Consider the following 22,812-nt stretch of genomic DNA (forward strand, 5'->3'; position numbering starts at 1 on the left):
CTCACCTCCGCGTATAAACCCACAATCTCCTCTATATATATATCCCACTAACATTCACACATCCAAATCTCACAATATTAATTAGGGTTTGCTATTCAGAAGGGCGTAGCGGCGCAGCTTGTTGCCCCCCGTCTATCTGCCGTTAGTCTGTAATTGTCCCGATGTAAACATCATCTATTAATAATTACTTCTACCAAATATAATTAAATGACTACTTCAATTTCATCTTCCTTGTTTTGTTCTCCATATTCCAAACAATCATCACATTCAAATTCAACTTTTGTTAAATTCAGAAAATCTCTAATCTCTGCGGCTTACGCCACCGCAGAGAGGACGGAGATACGTACCATAAGTCCAGTCTCACTGTACGAGGTGCTCGGTGTTCCGATAGGAGCTGACACACGAGAGGTGAAATCGGCGTACCGAAGATTAGCCAGAGTTTTACATCCGGATGTTTGTGAGTCATCATCAGCTGATGATGATTTTATGAAAGTGCACTCGGCTTATGCTACGCTTGCAGATCCAGTTAAACGAGCCGAATATGACCGGAGTCTGGTTCAGAGACGGGCCGGGGACTTATCTTCGGTTACATCTGTTGGTGGTTTTAGGAGTACAATTAGTAGAAGATGGGAAACGGACCAGTGTTGGTAGAAAACTAAGAAATTAATTGTTATTACTTAGATCTTGAGTTTGTAAATATATAACACTAAATTTGATTGAATACAAAGACAAATTCTATGAAAGCTTATTTTTATATTATAGAGTTGTTATTCATTATGTGTGCTCTATATTAATTGGTAGTGCGATCTAACACAGGCCGAATTACAATATTTGGTTTTCAATTCGTTTTTAAATTCAAACCAACACTACAAGAAAAACACCACACAGGGACGAAATCTGTAGAGACAATACAAGTTGTTTCTATAGTTCATTATATAGCGACAACATATTGTCTCTATAGAAGTTTCCTTCTTTTTAAGTTTGATAAGCTTATAGAGACAACAAGTCGTCCCTATAGATTGAATATAACTTTTTTTATAATTTTCTTTAATTCGGGTTCGATGAAAACAAGCCCTAAAAATGATTTAACTTGTAGACACGACATGTCGTCTCTACAACATTTCATACACACACACATATATATATATATATTTAGTTTTTTATAATTAATGATAAAAATAAAAAATTCAAAAATTCAATATATTATAATTTATAGAAACGACAATTCGTCCCTATAAATTTTGAGTAAAAAGGAATTTACTTTCACTAGGGGTAAAATTTTTACCATGCTGAAAAAGAAAACTATGTCAAAATAATATAACCTATAGAGACAAAATGTCGTTCCTAAAAAGTATTCATGAATAGGCTTAGCATCCTACCAACACCAAATGTCCAACACCACCACCACCAACAGTGTGCCGCCACCACAACCACCACCACCACCAACGTCCGCCACCACCACCACCACCACCGTCAACCACCCACCACCGCCACCGTCCATCACCACCACAACCCATCATCGGCCACAACCACCGTCCACCACCACCACCCACACTGTCCGCCACACCCATCCACCACCCATAACCACCGTTTTCCACCATCCACCTCCACCCACCGCTCACACCACCACCACCCACCGTCCGCCATCACCATCGTCCACCACCCACCACAACCGTCCATCACCACCACCGGTCCACCATCACTGTTCATTGCCTACCACCAATCATCCACCAACACCCACCGTCGACCACCACCATAGTCCACCACCCACCGTAGGCTACCACCATCGTCCACCACCCATCACAACCGTCCATCACCACCACCGGTCCACCACCACTGTTCATCGCCTACCACCACCCACCGTCCGCCACCACCACTGTCCACCACCCACCGTAGGCCACCACCATTGTCCACCACCCATCACAACCGTCCATCACCACCACCGGTCCACCACCACTGTTCATCGCCTACCACCAATCATCCACCACCACCCACCGCCCACCACCACTACCACCCACCGTCCGCCACCACCACAGTCCACCACCCACCGTAGGCCACCACCATCGTCCACCACCCACCGCAATCAGATAATATCATATTATAGACTGTTTTTGTCTTAAAATACAAACAACACCTAAGTATGTGTATGTGTGTGTTCGATTGAATCAAACGAGTAATCTAAGTCCATTGAGCACACTCAATAATTCGAATACCCATAGTAAGTGTGGATACACGAGATGCCATATTCAGTTATTCACAAAGAAGGATAAGCTCAATTAGAACTACTCAGTACTCAGAACAGTGGTGTCGTTTCAATAGGAGAAGATGGTACTCTATTCTATGGTCAATTAGAACAGATCATAGAGTTGAAGTATCTAAATAAATACTCGGTTGTACTATTTCGTTGTAAATGGTTCGACACGTCAAGTAAAAGACTAATTAAGAATAACAATACTGTTGTTATCGACATCAGTCGCGAATGGTTTGTTGGTAATGAATGGTATGACGATCAGCAATATATATCAGCGACACAAGCTAAACAAGTCTTTTATCTACAAGATCCTTCTCAAAGAAGCGACAATTGGAGGGTTGTGGAAGACGTTCACCATCGAAAACTTTGGGATCATCCAAGTATGAGTACTGTTAATGAGATAGATATATTGTAGGTTCCCAGCCGGATCTACACGAGATATCTCGTTCTACGTAGGTGCGGAATCCCTACGTAAGACGTTACGAGCGTAGAAGACGATACGATTAAACACAATCGAACACACGTTACAATAAACAAATACTCGTTATATTGCAACCTTAAACACGTGATATCAATAACTGATTACAGGACTCTCTGACTCGTAAACTCGAATAACAAAACTCCTTAATGTATGTTGTTGTTATTATTGATTAAGCCGTAACCTAATCAATATATAACACGACAACTTCGCCTGGCATGTTCAGGCGAAGTTGTCCCTAACTTCGCTTGTCTAACAAGTTCGCCTATATCAGCGAACTTGTTAGCTAACTTCGCTTACATCAAATACAAAACATTACAAACTCGATTACAGACACTAGACACTGAACTACTGACATCATGCACCAACAGACTCCCCCTTGGCAGTAGCTTCATCTCTTTATCTTCAAGCACGTGTCTTGTAATCTTCAACAATCTTGAATCTTCATCTTTAAGTATTCACTCCTTCTCGTATACATACCGACACAACTCTTTGATATTTCCTCGCTTCGTCTTTCCAAGCAGGAATATAAAAGATTTTCTTCTCATTCAGCACCTGCAGATCAGCTCGAGACAGGTTCACTAGATGCATCGGATCATAGACTCTCAGCAGCTCTTGTTCATCTTCATCTTCCATCACTGCTTCAGCTGTCTCACAATCTACATACCACCACTTCAACTCTTTGAGCACATCCTTGGGCATTTGTTTCATCTGCACTTCTTTCAAACACCGGATCGGTTTATACTTCATAATCATCCAAGGCTTGCCATCTGCTCTCAACCCTCTATCTTTATCTTTGATAAGTTTACCCTTCTGTGGTTTCAGCAGCTCGAACTTCTTTTCCTTTATACTCTCATTCCATACTATCTTCCCGATGACTCTAGCCATATTATCATCACTTCGATTTATCAATCCCAATCTGGCTAAGTCTTTCACTTCACATTCTGGCAGTGTGTTCAACGATCTCAACATTCTTTTAAAGTACTGAATACCATCATATCTCTTAATCACGAAGAGCCTCAACTGCTCATCCTATATCCAGCAAATAATCCCTTTTCTCGCTTCAGCATAGCCTCTAATGTTGTAAGTCTTCTCAAACATAGTAGGGACCGCTGGTTTCTTCGTTTTGACGAACCACTGAGCATAGCCTTCTTTCCATCTAGGCTGCTCTTCCCATTCAGTCTCATCATTTCCCATCTCTTTACTCATATCTGCGTTATCGACTTCTGGAATCTCATGCTCTACATTCTCTTCTACTATCTCTCCCTCTTCTATCTCATCATCAATCACAATCTGTTCACCAATCTTCTCTATCTCATCACTCGGTAATACATCATCATCACACATAAAGTCATCATCCATCTCCTCAACCTCCACTACCACCACATCATCACCACCAGCTGCAGTTGTCGACTCCCCCTGAGTTGTGGAAGTCCCAAGAGCTTGTACAGTTCTTGGCAACTCACCACCTGCACCTTTCGATGCATTGGGATCATCGTCTCGATCATTTCTCCTCTTGGTCCTCAACTCATCACCTTTACAGCTCGTCTCCCCATGAGATGCCAAGAACTCCTTCAGAGCATCTATGATTTTCCATGTTCTACCAGCAGGGACGACTGCATCTGATTCTCTGCAACTAGGCGTTGAATAGCCTGGGTCTGGATAAGGTTAATCCTTGACTGCTCTGCCACGACCCGTTCAAGCGCTGCTATTCGTTCTGAGTCTGATAAGGTTGCATCGAAATCAAACCTCAGATGTGATATATCTTGAGTGTACTGAGGAGGGATTTCCGATGTAACCGGGACCTCAGAAGTAGACAAAGACGTAACCGCAGGTGGTATCGTCACCGATAACCCTGCAGTGGCCACAACCGTCGACTCAATAAAATGTGCCACGACCTCCGTTGGAGTAAGAGTTGGAGGTGGCAACGATACAATTTTCGGAGCCGAAAGTTGAAATGAAGTGAGTGGAAGGCCAAATGAGGATGAGGTAGCCACCACGGGAATGTCCGTGGCGCTTGGCCTTGTAACCTGTAATGATGAGGGAACCATTGTCATACCGGACAGTGCGGGTGGGGTGAAACGTACCACCCTCGAGCTCTCACCAGCTCCCGATCCTGCACCTATCCGTTCCCTTCTTGATCTTCGGATCAACTGTTGAATTTCTTCTTCATAGTCTGACTCACTATCATCATCAGTTCTCTTTCTTTTCCCATGAGTCCGTTCATGTGTTACCAAAATCCGTCTTGCTTCGGTCAATTCATCATCAGAATCTGAGCCAGCCACCGCTGTAGCTGCCCTAGTAACATTCACACCCGAAACATGTGCAACAGAGACTTGCACAATCTCCTCTGGATCAACCCTCTCCATGTCAAAAAATCCTTGACCGCCAAACTTTGCGTCAAGGTCAACGTTCTCCTCCGGTGACACAACAGGAGCAGCAGGTATAGCTTGACGTGCTCCTGCCTGTTGTGGTGCCGGGTCCCGAAACTCGTCCCCTCGAGCAGGCACATACCCCGGGTTGATCAAGTACCCAAATAGTGGAGTATGCCGAGGACGGAGCTCAGGTTTGCTCCTCGCACTGGAGGATTTGCATTGGGCAAAGATCCTTTTGCTCACACTTTCTACGTATCGGATTGGTCGGCGCTGAGGTAGCGTTGGAGCAACATGATTCAAGATCATTTAGAGAAATCTTGGATACATGATAAATCTCTCACGCGCCACCGCTCTTCTTTGTCGATCGATCTCGTAGAAGACCATCTGACTTAAAGCTGTAACGCTTATTATAAGTCAGAGCAGTCATTGCTGACTGCATGGTCGCGCCCATGCCATCAGTGCCCGCCTTTCTCCCTGACATGCAAACAATCATGACATGCATGAGAAAGCGCCACTGGTCAAGTAAAAATCCCTTCCTTCTCTGCGTATCTCCCAAGGGACCTGAGTATCCCATCCTCAAAAACGCTCCATCACGGAAAGGAGCTACAAAATCTGTCGGGTCATCCCTCGTCTCATCTCCAAAACGTAAAGCCGCCCGGATCTGTTCAGATGAGAACTGAACAATGTGATTGTTGACTGTTGCTCGCATCACCGGTGGCTCGACCCTACAGTCATATTCCACGGTCTGCCAAAAATCCTCAATGTTAGGTAAGGATATCGGCAGAGTTGTCGTAATCGCGTGGAATATACGCGAGCGTAATAGGAACGTGATGATTTCGTGGAAATCATCAACTCCGCTCGCCTCCGGGTCTAATGTTATATACATGTTGTGACCCGGGAAGAACTGTCTCTGGTTATCACCACCGTCATCACCGCCTGCACCACCTATAGCAGCCATATCTGCACCAAACAGACTAAGTTAGATAAGCGACAAAGCAAATCACAAGTTCGCCTGTTACCATGAGCGAAGTTGTGATCTTTTCTGTATAGGCGAAGTTAAAGGTGGGGCGAAGTTGGGAAACAACTTCGCTTCAACTTTAACTTCGTCTGTTAACTGTTAAGTAAAAAAGTCCAGGCGAAGTCAATGGTAACTTCGCCTAACCACAACATCGCCTCATTAACTGTTTCAAAAATAATTATCAGGCGAAGTTAAACCTCAGGCGAAGTTACGGACAACTTCGCCTAAACTGTAACTTCGCCGAATATGAAACGGCATCAGTTAGGTTTATCGAACGACGTGATTTGGTCAATTTTGATCTTGCGGATCTCGTAAAACTTGATTTAATGACGATTTAGACGATTAGATTGATTATGAACACGTAAAGATACGTTTGAAAATCGGTTGTTAAGGGTTCGAAAAACGAGAACGTGAATCGGGTCGAATCGACCGATGATAAACGTTAATGAACATGATTAATCGATTCGATTACCCTACACACCTTTAAACACAGATTAGAACTTGAAAAAATTGAATACAGAAAGATCGATAAGTTCGCTGTGGGTTTAGAGGTTAAGTTCGCTGATTGACAGTAAGATAAGTTCGCTCCGGTTTGAAAATAATGAACTGTTTGACCTTTACTCTTCTTTATATAGGGTCAGATTTATTCAGGCGAAGTTATGGATAACTTCGCCTATTGCAGGCGAAGTTATGCACAACTTCGCTGAAATTAAAAATTTCAAAACAAACCCCATAAATTGAACAATTTGCAATTAAGTTTTAAAAACAACCTTTAATGTGTTAAATGATACGATCAAGACCAAGTAACCAGATATAAAATCATACAACTACATAAGTAGAAAAATTTTAAAATTTAAAGTACACGGGATCAAATTTCAGTCTCGATAGGGACTACCATGTTTTAGAAAAGATCCGAACAGGAATCATACTAACTACGTGACTGCCACACAGATCCGTGTTCAGCTTTATTATGACATAAAGAAACAGGTTGTAAGCAGGTAAATGACTTAGAATGGTTTTCATCGTTTCTGTGATACGGGTTAGGTTCAATTAAGCTCAAAACTTAAGTGGGCAACAACTCATAGATTAGGATACCTCCTATCTATTCTCAAAGCGTATTTGGCTTTCCCCAAGTCACCCCGAGTTGACCTCGACCCGTAGTGTCTGATTAAATAGTAAATGCTCTTCGATCGTCAGACTCTTCTTCCCGTTCTCTATCTTGCATCTTGATTGAGAAGTCTTATCATAATGAACTCTATAATGTCTCAATAACTAATTTTTTTTTTTTTAAGTATTTACACAAACTTCAGATAAACTACTGCAAGTCCCGAATCTGGATCACTGCAGTTTCTTGACAGGCTATCTTCACGGGAATCAGAACACTCACGGGCTCGTGTATGACTGGGTAATCGCTTTTCTGCCTATCATTCGGAAAGATATATATGGAGACATGCACAATTGTTAAGAAGTTTCCACGTAAAATCGAGTAGATTTAGTTAGTATCACTTCTACTTTTAAGCACCATAAAAAGCTACCATGACATACAATGACTGTTCTAAAGTCTTTTAGGCCTAATAACTTCACTAGTTAAGCACACAGAATCAGTATATCTATCACTTTCCAAGGTTGGATCAATTTTCTGTTAAACATAGTAAAGGAACTTCTTACGAAGTAGTAGACTTGAAAAATAATTTCATCTCCCGGAAAATTTTTTAACTTCAATCGCCCCGATCAAATTGAAGTTTTCAGGTAAACGGCTATCCCGAAGATCCAATGGATCAGCTGGACCGACCACATACAAGTATGTGTCCTTCTAACTAAAGTATAATCGACTAATTTTCAGCGAAAGAATAAAAACACATCATAAACCGCCCCGGTCACTCTCAGTCATCTGGTTAATGGCTATCCTTATATTCTACAAGTAGAAATGAGGACCAAACAAATCCGAAGATATGTCCTTCAAACTGAGGCAACCGACATAATATTAAGCGATAGTGACGTTTTTTTTTTTTTTTAACAAATACAAAAAGCAGGGTTACTCGGGATTGATCATCCCATTCAGCTCAACAAGGTTTTGAAATCTAGTTTTGTCAGACGCTTTAGTAAACAAGTCAGCAAAATTATCTAGCGTATCAACCTTTTCGAGCACAATCAGTTTCTTCTCAGCACAATCCCGTATAAAATGATGACGGATGTCAATATGTTTAGTTTTACTGTGTTTTACGGGATTGTTAGTTACTGAGATAGCAGCAGTATTATCAATGCAAATAGGAGTATGAGTGAAATTCAGACCATAATCGCGCAACTGTTGTTGAATCCAAAGAACCTGGGAGCAGCAGTTAGATGCTACCATGTATTCTGCTTCACAGGTTGAAATCGCGACTGAGGTCTGCTTCTTGCATTGCCATAACACTAATCTGCCACCAAGAAACTGACATCCACCAGTAGTTGACTTCCGACTCTGATTGCACCCTCCATAATCAGAATCTGTGTAGGCGACCAACTCCAAGTATCCTCCTCTCGTGTACCACAACCCCAGCTTAGGCTTGCCTTTGAGATACTGTAGAATCCTCTTCGCACCCTTCAAGTGAGATTCCTTTGGGTTTGCCTGAAAGCGAGCACAAAGACAAACAGCAAACATTATATCAGGCCTAGAAGCAGTTAAGTACATTAAAGAACCTATTATTGCCCGATATTGAGTTGGGTCCACGTCTGCATCGTTGTCTGAATCAGCACCCAATTTGTGGTTGACGCAGACTGGAGTATCGTATGGAGTGTTGTCCTCCATCTTGAAGCGTTTGAGAACATCATGGACATACTTAGTCTGATGAATGAACATCCCATCTTTCTTCTGATCAACCTGCAGTCCTAAAAAGAATGTTAGTTCACCCATAGCACTCATTTCAAATCTCTTCTTCATGACGGCCTCAAACTCCTGACACATGGCGACTTTTGATGCAGCAAAGATGATGTCGTCCACGTAGACTTGCACCAGTAGAAAGTCGCTCCCTTTTCTTTTGAAGAACAAAGTGCTATTAATCTTTCCCCATTCAAAACCATTCTCAAGCAAGTAGTCGGATAACGTTGAGTACCAGGCACGAGGTGCCTGATGTAGTCCATACAGTGCTTTACTTAGCTTGTATACGTGATCGGGAAAGTCTGGGTCAGGAAAACCCGGGGGTTGCTCAACGTACACAACCTCATCGACTTTACCGTTTATGAAAGCACTCTTCACATCCAACTGAAAAACCTTCATCTCCTTATGTGCAGCAAATGCCAAAAACAAACGAATGGCCTCCAATCTTGCCACAGGAGCAAACACCTCATTGTAATCAATCCCCTCTTGCTGATTAAAACCTTTTACAACCAGCCTCGCCTTATTCCTGATAATAATCCCTTTCTCATCTCTCTTGCATTTGAAGACCCATTTTGTGCCAATCACATGCACATTCTTTGGTTTTGCAACCAAGTTCCATACCTCATTTTTTTAAACTGGGCTAATTCTTCTTGCATGGCTTCGACCCACGAGTTGTCCTTGAGAGCCAATTGATAGTTCTTTGGTTCAATCTGGCTGATGAAGCAGGTGTACAAGCATTCGTTGATTATGCCTGAATCTTTAATGCTTGTATAAACACATGTGTGCTCATTCAAGCTTTGTCTTGTTTGTACACCGTCGGACAGATCACCTATCACATTCTCCAATGGGTGATTTTTGTGAACTCTCGTAGTCGGAACCGCACTGACATCTAGATTGTCTTCCAGGTTCGAAGGTAGCTCATCAGTGGGTGATTGTTGTTGAGAGTGAAACGGATTGATAAATTCCTCTTCAGTAGAGGCAGCAGGGGTATTGACATCATTTGATGAGGAAGGCTGACATTTATCATACTTCGGTCTTTGCACATAATTGTCTTCCTCATCAAAAATCATCTTCGAAGCAATTCTTTCATCTACTTCTGCACAATCCAAATAAGGTATATTAAAAGATTTGAAAAGTCTATCATAGTCGAAAACCCCAGCGGGTCCCATGCTTGGTTTTGGTGATTTGTAACTTGTGATATCAGTGTTACAGACCACCTCAACCTTGCTGGTCGATGTATTAAAGACTCGTCTGTTGGGAGTCCCAACTACGTATCCGACTAAGATTCCTTCGTCGGCTACTTCACCAAATTTAGAATTTGCCTTTAATATCGAACACGGGGACCCGAATGGTTCAAGACCACTCAAGTTGGGCTTTCTCCCATGCATAAGTTCATAACATGTTTTATTTAATCTTTTAACGGTTAACACTCGATTAAGGATATAACAGGCTGTTGCAACAGCTTCAGCCTAGAACACCACAGGAAGTTTCGAATCAGCCAGCATGGTTCTGGCTCCTTCAATTAACGTTCTGTTCTTCCTCTCAGCCACTCCATTTTGTTGCGGAGTATACGGAGCGCTGAACTGATGTTCGATTCCTTTCTGTAAGCAGAAGAGCTCCATCTGATAGTTCTTGAACTCAGTCCCATTGTCACTCCTGATGTATTTAACTCTTTTTCCCATAATGTTCTCAACTTTGGTAATCAAATTTATCACCATCTGAACCGTTTCATCCTTTGACTTCAGGAAATATACCCAAGAGTATCGAGAGAAATCATCAGTGATGACCAAGCAGTACGATGTTCCTCCTAGGATTTTTGCATTCACGGGACCAAAGAGATCCATGTGAAGTAAGTCTAGGGTACTGACAATTGAGTTAACCTTCTTGGTGCGATGGGATTTCTTGTGTTGCTTTCCCTTTTTGCACGATAAGCATTGGTCTTCAAGGTTGAAATTATTCAAGGGAACACCCAGCACAAGCCCATTCTTGACAAGGTAGTTCATTTTTCGAAGATGAATATGCCCCATTCTCCTATGCCATAATTCGGACTCCGATTCAGTTGCTTTTGACAGAAGATACGATTCTTCTGTGGTCATCTCAGTCGACCTCATGTCCATTATATACGTATTCTTTTCTCTTGGAGCCCTCATAAGTATCCAATCCTCTGGTATCTTGAAACCAGGATATAGCACGATCGCTTCATTCTTGGTGAAATGCACGGTGTAGTCTTTGTCACAAATCTGCGAAACACTCAGCAGATTGTGCTTCAGTTCTTCAACAAAATTTACTTTCTCTAACGTCATCTTTCCGTTAGTCACCGTCCCAATTCCTGTAATCCTTCCACCGCTCTCTCCAGCGAAACTCACTCTTCCTCCCTGAACAGGTTTCCAATCGTGTAACAATTTCTTGTTACCCGTCATGTGCCGGGAACAGCCGCTATCCACAACCCATTGATTGTTTGCAGCCCTGTTCAACTGTTCCTGCACGATTAAAGCAGATGATTAAAATCTGGGGACCCAAGACCTATTGGTCTTGGGTCGATACATCCCGTACCTTGGCTGTCCAAAGTTAGTATCAGAATAATTTCTGTAAGTCCTGAAAGGATACCTTCTTGGAGATTGACTATGAGGCCATCCAAACCTTCTAGAATTAAGTGAATTATTACTTATGGTTTGGTTGTTAGCAGTGAAAAACTGAGATCTTTTTCTTTGAAAACCTGAATTAGTCCAATTTCTGAACTTTGATGAGTTTTCAATTTTACCACTATTATAGTTACTGTTAGATCTGTTTTCAGTTTTTGAAGGCCTCACACCGCTTCAGAGGGCAATCAGCAATTAGGTGTCCTAATTGATTACATCTGAAATAACTCTTGTGTTCAACTTTCTTTTCAACAGTTGTTTTAGATGATGAGGCTGCATTACTGCCTGTTTGTCTCACATATGGTGGAACATACGGGTTTAGTGGAGATTTCTTTTCAGTTGTTTTATGTTTCTCTCCACTTTTTGGTAACACTGCCTTTTCTTTTGTCTCACACGACTCAGATGACTTGTCCGAGTTTGATGAGACAGGACTTGGAGCAGAAATCTTAACATTTGAAACAGGCTTACTTGTTTCGCCTTTACTAACTTCTGGTTCTTTAATAGTTACCTTAACCGGAACTGTCTGACTATAATCAACATCAACAGATTTCTGATTACTAGGATCATAAGTGTAATTATGATTGTACGGTGGCGGAACTTCATGATATCCAATTCCTCCCCTTTTAACTGGGGAACCTTGATCACTAACGAGGTGATCAAGTATAGCGGTGGAACTTCTAAATTTCTCAAGTTTCCTGTTAAGTTCCACCACTTTCACCTGGTGATCAGCTATCTGTTTATCCCTTTCAGCTATTAGTTTGGTTTTTTCTTCTAACACTTCATAGCTCAGATCAATTACTTTAATTTTTTCAGCAAGATTTGCTTTAAGACTTCTAATATCTTTTTCACTAGCTTTTATTTTTACTTTATAACTATTTTCTCTAGCTTTAGTGAAATGATGTTCTTCTTTTAAGGTTTTGAATTGAGCATCCAAACTAACATACTGATCAGTTATAGTTGTCAATTGTTCAGACAGATTTTCACACTTAGTGCAAGGGAGTTTAGTACTTACCTCGGTGAGCTGATCTTTCACATCTGCTATACAAGCTTCATTTTGAGCCTCTGCCATGTAAGCTTCACTTTCGCCAGTCACTTCCTCAGTATCTGCAGTTTCGATGTTCGCCACATTTGCCTGTTCGAAGGCTTCTTCAACATGCAAATTCCAGTTATATTCCCCATTCTGTCTGGAAATCATGGCCCTATTATCATTACCACCCCCATTCTGGTGTGTCGACCTGTTCTGACTACGTTCAACTCTCTCATTCGTGCACTCCTTCGCAAAGTGGCCATTCTGTTGACAGTTGTAACAACGCACCTTTGACTTGTCAAAACCCGGTCTCTCACCAACAAACTTCCTTCCTGTCTTCTTCATAAACCTCTTAACCCTTCTCACAATCATCGCCATCTGCCACTGCAGATCCATCTCTTCCAGATCATCAGCATCGATCTGATCATAGTATTCCTCCAATATTGCTGGATCAACAATCTTACCCTGAATGTAATTTTCATACGAAGCAATAAAGGATGCATAGAGAGCAAACTGCTGTTCAGCAGATTTAACACTCATGGGCATCCTTGAGTAGTTGTTGTTCGAAACACTTGGGGTAAAACTACTCTTGGTTGCTTGAGGGTTAGAAGCATTTGATCCTCCAGCTACAAAGCATACATCACCATTCATGTTGAGAGATACATGACCTTCATGTGTTGAGTTAGCGCCCGACTCTCCCTTTGAGTAGTAAGCAGTCGAATCAGACTTCGAACTTGAACTTGTATTAACCTTTGCACCATACATTCCTGGATCTTGAACCTGATCAGTAGGTGTCTCTTTTTGAACCATGTTTAGTTCAAAAGTTCGTAGCTTGTTAACTGCTGTTTCCAGGTCATAGTCAGCAAAGTCTTTGTCTTCTCTCATCAACACAGTGTACATCTCCCATTTCGGTGGGAGAGCATCAAGAAGCTTTTCAACAATTTCATCTTCTTTGTAAGAAATTGAATAATTGTTGAGTACGGTCATCAGATTATAATATCTAGTGATGATATCATCAAGTGATTCATTCTTCAAGTACTTGAAGACCGAGAATTGGGTTTTAAGTAGTTTAATCTTTGAAGCACGAATTCCCACATTACCCTCAAAACGGTTTTCAAGAGCTTCCCAAAGCTCTCTAGCAGTCTTATACTTTCTGAAGGTGTGTAGAATCTCTTGTGGAAGAGCCATAGTAATCGCAGCATGAGCTTTGCTTTCAGCCTCATACATTTTCTTCTCTTCTCCTTCCATCTCTTTGTATTTCTTTATCTGATCACGACCCTCATACTCAGCAGTAGGTGGAATGTAACCATCTTGTATGCATACCCACATCTTAGCATCTTGGAACTTGACATATTGTTCAAAACGATCTTTCCACGCTACATAATCGGTTTTCTTAAGCATCTTCGGTGCCTTTGTAGCCGAACCCGCTTCCACTTCCATCTTAACTAGTTCCGTAATGTTGATTGAAGACATCTTTCACGAAACACACAGAAACCCAAAAAATAAAAATTTTATTTTTAACAGTACTGTAGGCGAAGTTGTGGATAACTTCGCTTAAGTCTGAACTTCGCTGATTCTGAACTTCGCTTTCTTTTTAAATTCGCCTGATTTGGCGAAGTTGTAAATAACTTCGCTTAAGGTAAGCGAACTTGTGAAGTAGGCGAAGTTGTGGGTAACTTCGCTGATACAGGCGAACTTGAGAAGGTAGGCGAAGTTGTGGATAACTTCGCTTAACCTTATATCTTCGCTGAAACCCTACGAACAGTGACGGCAACTTCGCCTGATGAACACGATGAATATGCAGGTTAGATTTCTGGATTATACGAGGTCTGTGAAGGTGTTATGGGTTGTTTATGATTGTAGGAGGTGAGTATAACACAAAAAGAAAACTCGTCCCGCGAATAGTCGAACGGAACGGTTTCTACACCCGCGTGATAATCCCGAACCACACAATCGAGCAAAAGCTCTGATACCAATTGTAGGTTCCCAGCCGGATCTACACGAGATATCTCGTTCTACGTAGGTGCGGAATCCCTACGTAAGACGTTACGAGCGTAGAAGACGATACGATTAAACACAATCGAACACACGTTACAATAAACAAATACTCGTTATATTGCAACCTTAAACACGTGATATCAATCACTGATTACAGGACTCTCTGACTCGTAAACTCGAATAACAAAACTCCTTAATGTATGTTGTTGTTGTTATTGATTAAGCCGTAACCTAATCAATATATAACACGACAACTTCGCCTGGCATGTTCAGGCGAAGTTGTCCCTAACTTCGCTTGTCTAACAAGTTCGCCTATATCAGCGAACTTGTTAGCTAACTTCGCTTACATCAAATACAAAACATTACAAACTCGATTACAGACACTAGACACTGAACTACTGACATCATGCACCAACATATATTGCATGACACTCAATCGTCTGATTACAACTTAGTAGTCGACTCAGGCTTTGATGAAGATTTTACCGAAGATTAAAATTTCATTGATGATAATGGTGACACAATAACTATTGCTCCGGTTGTGGATGATGACAATTTTATTGATGAAGACGAAGAAGAAGACGAAGACACATACCTTTTAGACGAGGAAGACGATCTTATAATAGACACATGCTATTCTAGTGATGATTCCGATTGAATGCATGTATATAAGTTATTCATGTTAAATTGTGAATATTTATTTAGAATGTTTATTATATCTTTATAACATGTATTTGTTTATGTGAAAGGAATGGCAGATGTTGCACATGGACACGGAGGGGATGGTGGGAGTCAGGACCCCAGTAGGAATCAAAATACAATCTCTAGCATTTGCGAGTCTTGTAAGTTGTTCAATCTAATTATATGTCCTCGTGTATTGAATATTTTTTTTAGTTTGCTAACTTTTCTATTTCATGTATAAATATGTAGTCCAAGCCAAAGGAAAGCGTGGACCAGGGAGAAATATAAAGTTACATAATAAAAGTCAACAAAACGAGAGTGAGCCACTTCCCCTTGAAGTTGTTGAAGGGGCACGCCAATATAAGTTTGTTGGATCGAATGCCTCGGATTTTGTAAGATTGATCTCCAACACTATTCTAGAACGGGTTCCTTTGCATTACGAAAATTGGCAGGCTGTTCCAGATGAGGATAAAAATAATTTTTATCCCGAACTTTTCGTAAGGCCTCCATGTGTAATTAATTATATATTTGTATTTCAATTTTGTAACTTTTACATACTTTCCAATTATTTCTTTTTTACAGGATTTCTTTGACCTCAACAAATTTAAATATGGCGATCCCATCAGGTGGTCAAGGATTCAACTTGGAATTACTGCTGATTGTCAGAGACGTTACACATCTCGAAAGTCTACATATAAGAAACATTTTGAAAAAATGGAGGTCATGACGACGTTGAAACAGCAAAGAAGTGTCCCCCAAAAAATTATGATGTGGGCAAGTGGGTTAAGCTTATTGATGAATTGTTTATGGATCTCAACTATAGGTTGAGATGTGAAGCAAATAAAAATAACAGAACAAAACAAAGATACCCGAGTTTTCAAGGTAGTCAATTTCGAGTTTTCAAGGTAGTCAATCTTTTGCCCAAATTCAACACATATCGGTAAGAAAAATTGTCAATATTACCCAAAGGTCTATTAATTTTCATATTGAAATCTAGAAATTAGTATTTTTGGTGTTTATAAAGGAGGAAAAAACCGGAAGTGCGAGTAGTATTGATACTTTCATGAAGACGCATTTCAAGGAAGGGAAAGGATGGGCAAACAAGGAATGTGAAGCAGATTGGGTAAGTAAAAACCTTTTTTTTTGTATGATTGGTATCTTATTATTATGTGTTGGTATCCAATAGAGCTTAAATGAGGTATTAAAGGTCTTTTGTTAAATAATTGTAAAAGTTTTCATTATGGCTTCAGTAGGTATTCAAAAGAGCTTATATTTTTGTAAAAAACTATTTGCTATATGATTTAGTATCTTATTTAATTATGGGTTCTCTCTTTTGGTTCGTATAATGAGTACAATAGCTGAATAACAGTTGTAGTTTCGCGCAACGCGCGGGTTTTGTTAGCTAGTTATTCTTAGTATGTTGCATTTGTTGAGATAGATGAAATGTTGTTGTCTATTATTAATTATTTGAACAGGTTGGTTCTGCTCGTTTTATAGCAGTTTTGTTGTCATGTTATAGTAAAAAAAACATCTTATGTATTGTTTAATGTAGGGTAAAATTCAAGACGAGTTAGCAAAAACGTTAAAAGATTCGGCTGATCCAGCAACAGTTGATGAGATTAGGGTACTCCAGCGTGCTTTAGGTCCTAAACGTGGTTACATACGCGGTGTTGGACGTGTTGTGAGAAATGTAACCCCAGAAATATCGCGGTCATACCCTCCGCCACAGCAACAACAATTGCAAGACATGCAAGAAGAAATGAAAAAAGTGCAACAGCAACTGCAAGAATTGCAGCAGCAGCAGCAGGCCGCTCAGCAGCAGCAGGCCGACCAGCAGCAGCACCAAGTGTCACCATTCTCAAACCAAGCATTACTGGAAATAATGCAACAACAAAACCAACAACACCAGTTTCTAATGCAACAAATGACGCTGTAGTTCCAACAAGAAATACATGCTTTGAAAAGAAAATTGCCTCAACTTGATGAAGACGATGAAGACGATGACTAGGAACTGAATGTTTTGCCTTTATTTAGAAGTTTGAATATCTTGCGTTTTGAACTTTAAATATCTTGTATTTTGAACTTTGAATATCTTGTATTTTGAAATTTCGCTTAATATTATGTGTCGTTTTACCTTTTTATATTGTTTAATTCAGGTTAAAATGAAAATTAAAAATTGTGTATATATATATATATAATTCCTTTAGAGGCGACATATCGTCCCTATTGGTTTATTAGAATATTTCAATTTTAAAACCTTTTATTTTGTAGGGACGACATATCGTCTTTAAAGATTTCATATAATTTTTTTGTTATTAGTCTATTGAGACGACATGTAGTTTCTATAAACTGAATATATATATTTTTACTTTAATTGTATTGAGACGATTTGTCCTCCCTACAAACTAAAAGTAAGTATTTTCTACTTAAATTTATTGACACCACATGTCGTTCCTAAAAGTAATCTATGGAGACAACACCTATACGGACGACCTAAGGACTTATCGGTACAAGCGTGTAGTGACCAAACCAGTGTAGACAACATGTTGTCCCTACATGGGATTTAGACCTGTAGAGAGGACATGTTGTCCCTAAAAGCCTAAAAGGTCTCGTCCCCATGCATCTAATTTCTTGTAGTGCAAGATAGAGAAAAGGGTTTCGATTCTAGAATACCAATTTCGGTTATGAAAAACCTGTTTCATTGAGCTATTGATTTTTAATGTCGGAAATCCATTAAATATTTTTGCACTTATAAAACCGAAAAAATGAATTGTGAAAACCAAAATTTGAACAGATAAACATACAATGTATTAAAACTTTGGTTTTGGTTTTCGATGTGATTTTGGTTCTATTGTAATCCGGTTTTGTTTACACTAAAAGGAGATTCCAAAATGCTTTTAGTTCCACTAATAAAATAATAATTGTAAAATTATTTGTTGACTTTATAATGGATCCTTTTTCTAGAAGAATTAGACTTTTAGTGGTGTATAATAATATGTAAATGGTATATTTTCTTTTAGAAAGGTTTCATGCGTACCATACGATGTAACTCGTAACATAAAACTTAAATTAAGGTGACACAGATTATCAATTGAATATTCAACTTAATTCAAAAAGTTTGTTCTTGTTTGAAATTGGTTAAACTATAGCAGTTGGTTAATCTTTGTTTGACTAAACGTTTTCCCAACCCGACCGTATCTCTAAGTATACAAACAAATAGGGTACTTTAAATGCAAAAGAGACACATGATTTTTAGCGTGAAAAACATCTCAAAACCGAGAGTAAAAACCACGAGACTGCTAGAACCGTTTCAAATCCATTATTACCAATAATAAAGCAAAAGTCTTCTCTAGATGAACTAGAGGTATATAAAAATCATCATATACTTGGAATAAACTAACGTCATGTATATAAAATCAAAATACAAAAAAGTAAACAAGTAAGAGGTATCACCAACGAAAAATAATCGAACTTTAAAACGTCTCTTATCTTTGTAAAACAAAAATATTTGTTCTTTAGTGACTTTTATTTTATGATGTCGGCACTCGGCATCCATTTACCTGTTTCTTGAGTCTTTGAGCCCAGGATAAGGCTTGTTAAGTCATGGGGCTCAAACCAAATAAACCAACTTTGGTTTTGTGTATACTTGATATATAAATATATTAATATTATGGTTATATTAATATTATGGTTATAAATATAGATTGGCTTCCTTCTTAGGTTTTCAGATCCTATATATACATCTCATTGTATGTAAGGCCAATATTTATGACTTGCGATCTCAAATTACAAAAGTCGTTATATATTTATGGTCAAGTGAATAATTTAAGTTGATGAGGAAACCGGACACGAAATGAGAGCTTCAGACGGGCATTTAGCTTCAATGGGGATAAGGCTTCTAGAATGTTTAGCTTTTACTATATATAGAAGTCTTATGTATTATGTATGTGTGTGTTTTCCATGGTGTAAATCATCCACCCATGGGGAGCTTACCTTGGGTGGGTCAGTTCTTTATCAATATATTAAATCTTTTAACTGACAGCGAGATCGTTCATATATTTTATCTTTATTAATTATGTTCGGTCATTTGATTTACCGCACCCGTCTCAACACTTTGTATCAAGAGTAAAATCGTTCGTGTGGTCGTTTTGTACAATTGGTATCAGAGCGGGTCGAATCTTAAGATTCAACTTTGCTCTTGATATTCGGGCTCTATTTCCGCTATTACCCGAACCGAGACGTTAAAAACCCGTTGAAGTTTGAAAATCAAGTTTCTAGATCTAGAAAATAAAGTTGGAAATAAAGTGGAAATAAGCGTGTTTGAAGCTTCTTCTTGTAGATCTGGATTTTCGGGATCTCCAAGTGTCAAGATCCGGGAGTTTCAGGAACCGTTCCGCCATACGCCGAAAATCTGGCGACCCTATGGTTCTTCCCGGTGACGAGTTTGAAGTTAAAGATGTAAAATATCAAACTCCGATGCACGTCGGTTATTTCGGGTCGTAGCAACTGTTGGATGAACATGTGACCAACGGGTTTGCCGGTAACTACTGGAGGTGGTAGATGGTGGCTGTCCGGGTTTCAGTTTATCTTAAAAATATAAAAATAAAAAATTCGAGTTGATTAGATTCAATTTGAATCCATTCGTTTTTTTCTGGCATCTGTTTTTCCGGCCAGTGTGTGGGAGCGAGAAAGGAGAAATAAATAAAAGAAAAGAAGAAGACGACTGAAAAAGACGGCAGTGTATGGTTGGCCAAATTCGTTTTTCCGGTGATATCTGTTTGGCGGTGGTTATGGTGGTGGCGTGGCAGCGCTTGAAGATGGGGTGGCCGTAAGCCACTTTTCCGGCCGCCGGGAACTGTGGCAGCTGCAATGTTTTTCCGACAGGGGTGACATTTGATGACGGCTGTGAGGTGATGAAGATGGTTTAGGGTTTGATGGATCCAATGATGATGACGGCTGCAACTGCTCATACAAGATATTATATTTTCTTGTGCCCTAGTTATATGAAGATATGGGCTAAAATTGATTATTTGGGCCTTGTATGTGTTTTAAAATCCTATTTCGGCTATCAAATAAAATTGGGATTGAGTGTGATTGTATTGGACTGCAAGAATTTCTTTTGGGCCAAACCCTTGTTGGGTTAACATCTTCGGCTGAAAAAATTTATCTTTGGCCAAGAAAATTGTTCGGGGTTTACCAGCCGAAGAAAGTCAATAGTGTTCGGGTTTTCATCGTTGTTGAACAGTGTTCAAAACGTATTATTTCCATATTTTTTAAGGCGCTTAAAAGGGAAATAATAAACTTTGTCATTTGATCGTTGTCCCTGGTAGTTCTTCTGAACATATAATGCTTGAAGATCTGAGATGGATAAAGAAGCGATAACTCCTTAATGAATGAATTTGGTGGATCAAACCTTTAAGGGGTGATTGAAGAGGCTTCGACTTTATCGGGTTGATTCGTGAAGATACGAGACACGACTCGACGATGTTTTGATACCATAAATCAAGGGGGTGATTGTAAGGCCAATATCTGTTACTTGCGATATAAAATTATGAAACTAGTTATATATTTATGGTCAAGTGAATAGTTTAAGTCGACGAGGAAACCAGAGACGAAAGGAGAGCTTCGAGACGCGCGTCTAGCTTCAGTGGGGATAGGCTTCTAGAATGTTTAGCTTTTACTACATATAGAAGTCTTATGTATTATGTATGTGTGTTTTCTATGGTGTAAATCATCCACCCAAGGGGAGCTCATCTTTGGTGGGTCGATTATTTATCAATATATTAAATCCTTTAACCGACAACGAGATCGTTCATATATTTTATCTTTATTATTCATGTTTGGTCGTTTGGTTTACCGCACCCATCTCGACACTTTGTATCAAGAGGAAAACCATTCGTGTGGTCGTTTTGGGACCTACATTGTATCTCATTGTAAGACACATCTTATTAATGAAATCTCCATATTTCTCCCTACATCTTTTTCTCATATTCTTTAGCTATTAGGCTTGTTTCACAACACGTTATCAGCACGAGTCTCTCAAAAACACTAATCCTCTCCTGTCACACGTACAAAGCCCAATGACTGCTTTCAATGCTCAAGGAATTTTCATTGGCCAGGTAGGGTAATCTCTGAATCATGTAAGCTAATTGAATCTTTGGTTTCATTATGTTAAGTCAAAGATTTGACCAAAATGAAGTATATGGAAGATTGGAATTTCTCAACCTCCTCAGAATTAGCTAAGTATGGATCCGGGCACACCTTAGACCTCCGAGCCAGCTGTTACTTAGCCGGGTACGATATTTTGTCTATCGGGCAAGGTTATCTTCAAGTAGTCTTCTTTAGTGGATATCCGAGCAGGGTTTGCAAATTAGTACATTGTCGGGCAAGGTTCACTAGTTTATGTAAATACCGAGCAAGGTTCACTTTATCAAACAAGTCTGTTCTTCAAAGCCAAGTAAAGTTCACTCCCGAGTAAGCTTTTGGCTAACCAAGTCCATGAAGCCAAGTGATTGGAAGACCGGGCAAGTAATTCATTAATAATATTGGTCCGAACAAGCTTGATGATCTAAAGGAATATCTTTATGTAATATCGGGCAAGGTTCAACTCAAGCAAGGAACTGTACTTCCGAGTACAATTTGCTAATAAGTTATTTTATAGCAAAGAGTTGAAAGGGCCATCGAAGAACAAGGTTGCTCGTAAGGGTTTGTCGGGCAAAGTCAAGAAGACTGAAGTCTACCCGGTGAGTATTTTACTTGGTAAAATACTCTTCAAGTAAAGTCTACCCGGAAACTGATTCCGAGTACACTTCTATGTTACCAAGTCCTGAAGGATGGCAGAGTACACAGCCTACTTGGAGAATGAAGACTGTTGTAAAGCCTACCCGGAAGACTTGTTTTACACTTAGATTATTTTGAATATGTAATTTGAATATGTACGATTGTATTTAGGGTTTCTAGAAGGAATGACAGTTGTCCTAGGGTGGCAGGCCTATAAATAGAATGTTTTAGGGCATGCCGCCTAAGGCAGACAGACACATTAATTCAGAAATAATATTGTGTGACGGCTGTCTTAGTATTGTACGGATAAACCTTCCTTCAAGAAACCCTAAATCGATTATCCAATTTGTATGATTGATATTATATAAATGGAAATCTTTTGAGTGAATCTTGTTCGTGTTGGTTACCTTTTGAATATTGATTAAGCAACCGTATGTTTGTTATTGATTCCACCTTTAACAAACAGTAATCTTTCTAAACATAGCAACCCGTCATTAACTCCCTTGTTGACACATTTATTTGTGTGAGTTATGGCATGATTTAAGTAAGATCCAGCTCAAATCAGGGACCTGACAACTGATATCAGAGCTTGTTACTGCTATTTTGGAAAGATTCTTGTTGCTGATTGAAGATTTGAAGAAAGATGACGTAAGCAGACCGTTGTTCCATTGATTTGTGACGTCAGCAGCTCTGTTTTTCATTTTTCTT

General features: G+C 39.7%; 1 pseudogene; it reads left to right on the plus strand.

Moving 5' to 3' along the window:
• The first annotated feature begins 207 nt into the window (after positions 1-207).
• On the plus strand, positions 208-651 carry LOC143553961 (chaperone protein dnaJ 11, chloroplastic pseudogene; annotated as a pseudogene).
• Positions 652-22,812: the final 22,161 nt, after the last annotated feature.

The sequence above is a fragment of the Bidens hawaiensis genome, unplaced genomic scaffold, assembly GCF_021521415.1.
Source record: "Bidens hawaiensis isolate Kalapana, Puna unplaced genomic scaffold, B.hawaiensis_p1.1 tig00000001_1, whole genome shotgun sequence".
NCBI classification, from domain to species: domain Eukaryota; kingdom Viridiplantae; phylum Streptophyta; class Magnoliopsida; order Asterales; family Asteraceae; genus Bidens; species Bidens hawaiensis.